The sequence below is a fragment of the Capricornis sumatraensis genome, chromosome 20 (genome assembly GCF_032405125.1).
Source record: "Capricornis sumatraensis isolate serow.1 chromosome 20, serow.2, whole genome shotgun sequence".
NCBI lineage: Eukaryota > Metazoa > Chordata > Mammalia > Artiodactyla > Bovidae > Capricornis > Capricornis sumatraensis.
Window position 1 is genome coordinate 59,297,143 of NC_091088.1, and position 6,114 is coordinate 59,303,256.

General features: G+C 42.0%; 1 pseudogene; it reads right to left on the minus strand.

Moving 5' to 3' along the window:
* Window positions 1–533: 533 nt before the first annotated feature.
* On the minus strand, window positions 534–851 carry LOC138096525 (cytochrome c pseudogene; annotated as a pseudogene).
* Window positions 852–6,114: the final 5,263 nt, after the last annotated feature.

Here is a 6,114-nt window from a genome sequence, read left to right on the forward strand (position 1 = left end):
AAATTTTAGATAGAGAATTTTAATTAAATTGGCATAGTTTATGAAACCAAACAGATAAAGTGGACTTTGTCAGTGTATTTTCAATCCTTGCCTTAACAGGCTAATGAACACAACTTGAAACACGTGTGAATTCTCCTCTGTTCTATGAGACAGTGAAGGGACCTTTTCAGTATTTAAATATATTAATATAACCAGTTATAGAAATCTAAATATAAAACCAGTCTCTTACAGGTTTTGAGAAGGAATGCACCATCTCCCTAAAAAGTTTCATATTCCTTATTCAAGTTCAATCATCTCTTTAGAATGGGAAAAGTGACAGTACTTGTTGAACCAGAATTACTATCAAAATTTAAAAAGCTGACCATATTTGTTTAGCCACAGACCAATCTTATTTAAATTAGGACTGTCCAACAGAATTATTCCATCAACCATTCATGATCTGAATTCTAGTGTATGAGATCAATTTAAATATGGTACACATAAAAAGTCATGAGACACTGCTGTTTCATAATAAATAAGGCAGTGGCCAACTATTACTCATTGGTAGCTTTTTTGAGATAAGCTATCAAGTCCTCCCTCTCTCCCTTCTTCTTAATGCCAGCAAAGATCATCTTGGTTCCAGGGATGTACTTCTTGGGATTCTCCAAGTACTCCATCAGCGTCTCCTCTCCCCAGGTGATACCTTTGTTTTTGTTGGCATCTGTGTAAGAGAATCCAGCAGCCTGACCTGTCTTTCGTCCAGACAGACCGTGGAGGTTTGGCCCAGTCTTGTGCTTCCCTCCCTTTTCCACAGTATGGCCCTGGGCACACTTCTGAACAAAAATCTTCTTGCCCTTTTCAACATCACCCATTTTAAAATTGTTCTTTTTCTGTGCGCGACCGAGAAGTTCCCGCTCACAAGCCGAACGTCCCGCTTTCTATCTGGCATTTTGTTTTAAGGATAAATTGGATGTTTAGGTGTTTTGGCTTGACTCCTTGGGGTGGTTGGGCTCTTTAGAGAGAAAGGTTAAAGGATTCATGACTTGGTAGCAAGACTAGAGAAGCAGAGGTGGGTCTGCTAGAATTTCTCTTGTCTTTCACAGTGGGAGCAGCACCGCAGGCCAAGTTCTTTTTGTAAAGGGGAGGATGGAATGTGCTTCTTGCCCGTGTAAAGCTGTCACTGATTTAGTTTTTTATTACATTTCTTTGAATCCCTAATAGTTTTCTCTAAATGATTTGTTTTTGAGAACTTCTCTTCTGAAATGATGTTGTATTTACATTCTTAGTGGGCTGGTGATGTTCTGGCATAGCAAGGCATAGATAAAAACGAGTAATGAAGATTGGCAAACTGGTGCTCAGAAGTAAAGGAAGGAATTTTATAAAAGTCTTTGAGTTAATGGAATATGGCATTGAATCCTGGAACAGAAAAGAGAATTAATGGAAAACTGAAATCCAAATAAAGTCTGCAGTTTAATGTTTTTGTACCAAAGATGATTTCTTTGTTTTGACACGTGTACCTTGGTTACATTAATGTTAGGGGAAGCTGGGCAAGGGCATATGAGAACTCTGTAATATCTGAAGCTTTTCTAAAATTATTCCAGACTAAGTTTTTTTTTTTTTTAAGAAGCCCGGAAGAGCTTGAGCATTTAGGGCTGTGACTTCATTAAGGGGGTGGGGTCTGTATAAATTTAGATTATATAAGGGCCCTCTGGGAGCTCTGCTTGTCTCCCCACTTCCCTCCTTAAACTCCGTGTTGCAGCCACGTTGGATGCCTGCAGCTCTCCCAGAGACCCTTGCTTCTGACTCTTTATGTACTGTTTTCTCTCTTATGGTATGTTTTCCTGCTACCCCCAACCCAACCAAAAATAAAATAATAAAAACAACTCCTAAAAACAAAAAAAAAAACCAAAACAACCCACTTAACTAATTCCTGTTAATTCTTTAGGTCTGCCTTATTTTTCTCAGAAAGCTGCCCCTGACCTGCAGTGGTCAGCCTCTTGCCTGAGTTTATTCCTAACGTGGTACTTACCATTCTGTATTCTAATTGCCTCTTGTCTTTTCTCTTTATCCAGCTACATTTTAAACACCTTAAAAAGACAGGGGCTGGTATGACCCAGGAATATAGGCATCATTGATGTTCGGGAAATATTTCTTGAATAAATATCTTTACAATGAGAAGCAAGACACCTGCTCACATCCCCTCAGACCTCTTCAGTGAGGCAGTTTCCCTCGCTCCCTTAGGGAATGGTGGCTGTAGCTGGCTGTATGCTGGCATGTATACCATAGATGGCTAGATCCCTGCCAGAAAGAGAAATCAGGACTATGGAGATGAGAAAGTCCTTTTTTAACAAACTTAGTCTTTTATTTCAAGCTCCCAGGAGTCCAATTTAGGAGAATATTTTGTTTTAAAATCTGCTAGTTATGTACCGTGTTATCTTTTCCTGTACTACGTTAATTTATATCTCACTTTACAATAAGAAATAAGTGTAGGTTATTTTAAATCTGTTCTTTAAGTAAACCATTATCTAGATAATTAAGACTGTCAGATATGGACCTTGTTCTTGAGTTTTTTGCATTCTATTTGGAGGAGAATAAGCATGCTTATATCACAGTTTACTGCTGTGGCGTAATAACAAGACGCAGGTGGTGAGATGAGCAGGGGCCCTTGGTTGTGGTGGGCAGTGAGACAGTGCCAGGGTAAGCGGGTGCCTCTGTCTTCAGTTCCCTTATGTTGGTGTGACCTCTGATGGACAGAAAGGCTGATGAGTTGGGGTTGCCTCTGGCACAACTTCCCTGAGGGCTTCCCTGGTGGCTCAGATGGTCAAGCGTCTGCCTGCAATTCTGGAGACCTGGGTTCGATCCCTGGGTGGGGAAGATCCCCTGGAGGAGGAAATGGCACCCCACTCCAGTACTCTTGCCTGGAAAATCCCTTGGATGGAGGAATCTGGTAGGCAACAGTGCATGGGGTCGCAAAGAGTCGGACATGACTGAGCGACTTCACTTTTCTAGCACAACAGGGATTAGACATGCAGATTCTAAGGAAAAGTTATGAACTCAAGGGTCTATGGACCCTTAAGTGATTGAAATGGGGGAGTGCCCATGATAATGTCAAGAGTATGTGCTGAATTTGGTTCTGTTTATTTTCTGTGAGGAGAGGATCTGTAGCTTTCATTTAGTTCTCAAAGGGAATCCATGACCCAAGAAAGATTAGAACCCTCACTGGTTTAGAGTAACAGAGACCCATGACCTCATTTTGTCTCTCTTTTGTTTGACCATTTTAGCTGGAGCACTGCATTTTGTTTTTCCCTGATAGTTATTTGGAGGAGTCAACTGTTGAACATCTAAGGGAGGCGTGTGTAAATTTTCTTTTTGGAAGCTTGGCTTATGGCTCTTAAGCCTTCATCTGTTCTCTCATGGTTTAGTAAAAATGGCTTTGTATTTGAAATATGAGCGCTGCTTTCCCAGCTCTGAGTAGCTGAGCAGTGGTCATGTGAAGATGAAAATGACTGATGTACAGTGTCAGTGCTCTGAAATGGGAGCTGGTAGTCTCCTGGGAGCAACTCTCATGTGGTGTCATGGCCACAGTCTTGGAAGATGTGCAGGGTGGAATAGGACATGCGGGAAAGGTTATCTTGACTTTGTTTCATTGAAATTTCACTGTTGATTTATTTCATTACCTCACTGGTATTTTGCAAACGTTTGCATGCGAGGCTGTAACGTAGCTGAGGTGCATAGGGTCACTGACAAGCCGAAGAGGCCCAGTTGGAAATACAACAGTGACTGAGGTCCATACGGCAACACACACATTCATGTGGCACTCTTAAAGACTGTTGCTGCCATTTCTCCCTTCTGTGCACAGGGCTCTCATCGCCCTTAGTCACTCAGCAGGTGCTTATTGGCCAGCCGCAGGGTGTGTAACGCTGGACTGGAACCTTGGACTGGACTGTTTACTTACCTGGAGATGGCAGTGTCTTCTGGTTGCTCCCCGTAATCAATATGGTGACAAGGTCCTTTTTGCTGGGAGGCAATATAGATGGACTTTGGAAGTCAAAATGCCAGAGTTCTAACCCTAACTTTGCCATTTTTCAGTTAAGTAGCCTTGGAATCAGGTCAGTTGACCCCTCTGAGCTTCTGTTTCCTCATGTGTATACAGAGATATAACTATTATATAGGATTTTTTATTATATACTGCATATCAACTGTTTTACAGAGGACCTGTCATATATCTGGGCCCAATAAGTGGAAGGTATGTTGTTGGCTGATGGGCATTGTAAAACTGGAGAAATTCTCTCATTTTATTTAGTCAGTAAGGATAATTACTATGTCGTTCGAAAGAAAGATTCTGCATATGTGAATAGGGAGAACTGGGTACTCCTGGTTAGTATTAGAAACAGTGGTGATGTCTTTTTTTTTTTTTTTTTGGTTGGTCTTGTTTATTCCATTATTTTTAGTAGGGAAAGGTTCTGGATTTGGGTTCCTGAATTTTTTTGTGTTAAGTGCAATTTTCTGAGAGAGGGTCCATATTTTCATCAGATTGTCAAAGAGATCCTTAACTGTCAAGTGATTGAGAATTAGTTAATTGACCTAAGTCACAGTCAATACCCTTGATCTGAAATTATCCATTAAAGTAAGAACTGAGAGAGAACTTCTCCACATAAAAAGAATGTCATGAGGCTACATAGTGAATATGCAAAAGCTTTTATGTGCTGCTCTTTTTGATTTTTTAGGCTGGGAGGAAGTGGGACCGGTAGGGAGGGAAGAGAGGTGTCAGGGAGTAGTACGGAACCCCCTGAGGAATTAAATGCCAGCCTCTCGCCCGCATATTCCCCAGACTGACTCTAGGTTGTCGCTCAGCCTCCTCTCCCGGTACTCTAACTTCCGATCGGACTGGATCACTTGCTTTCTTCTGAACATGCTTTAAAGTTTTACCTCATGCTGGCCCCTCTGTCTAGATCCGTTCTCCTGTAATTCGCTGGTCCAGTTCTCTGTGCTTCAGAGCCTCTTTCTGATGCTGCCTTTCTTAATTGTCATCAACTTCTAAATCCCTTAAAAGCACTCACTCATTCATCTTTTGTCCATCAGAGGGACAGTTCTTTGCGTAGAGTTAGGCACTTAATAAAAGGGTGTGGAACTAAAGTGAAGAATGATGCCTAAGATGGAACTAAGTCCGTGACCCCACGGACTGTAGCGTGATAGGCTCCTCTGTCCATGGGATTCTCCAGGCAAAAATACTGGACTGGGTTGCCATTTCCTTCTCCAGGGGATCTTCCCGACACAGGGATCAAACCCGGGTCTCCTGCAGATTCTTTAGCATCTGAGCCACCAGGGAAGCCCATAGGTTAAAATGATTGAAAACAAACAAAAAAAATGATCAGACGCCAGTGTGAGTTCTCAGTTCTGGGAGAGAGTTTGGGGAACCTTTTTATAGTCTCAGTGACAGTCTGGCTACCCTGAATTAGGAAGCAGGAGTGTGGGGAACTAGTAGCCAGCATTATAGCCTTGGCCAGGTGGTATTTTTATACTGGGGTTACCTTCCCTGGAAGGTGGGTTGGACTTTTTGAGTATGTAATAGCGATGGTGTTGATGAGCATCTGCTGTGTACCAGGTGCTGTGAGAGTATCATAGGGAACAACCAGGCAAGACCCCTGCTTCTATTCCAGGAGGGGATATTGGCTAGGCTAGTCCTTCATCAGCCTTTAAATTCTGTGATCTGGAGAATGGGGCACCAGCCCCTGCTGGGGATTGTTGTGAGGATTAAATGAGAAAGTGCTTTGAAGATTATATAAAGTGCTCTTATTTATTTTGAGTACCCTCCACCCCCCCCATCACATTGGCAGCATTTTTGTATCGGCCAATCCCCAGTGAGGTTTTCATGCCATATTGTAAGCACATTAGCATAGGAAGATTGGTAGAAGCTTTTTGCACCAGTAGGAGTATGAACTAATGATCCCAGGGTTTAAGTAGATTCAGACACTTAATTCTTTCCATTATAAGTGAATCCCTTAACAGGATTGAGGTACAGATTTGTAATACCATCTTCCCCCAACTCTGAGGAGTACATTTATTTATGAATGTTTTTGGCTGTCTCTTAAATTCTTAAATGCAATTTCATGCTGGTGAAGGCTGCGTGTTGGG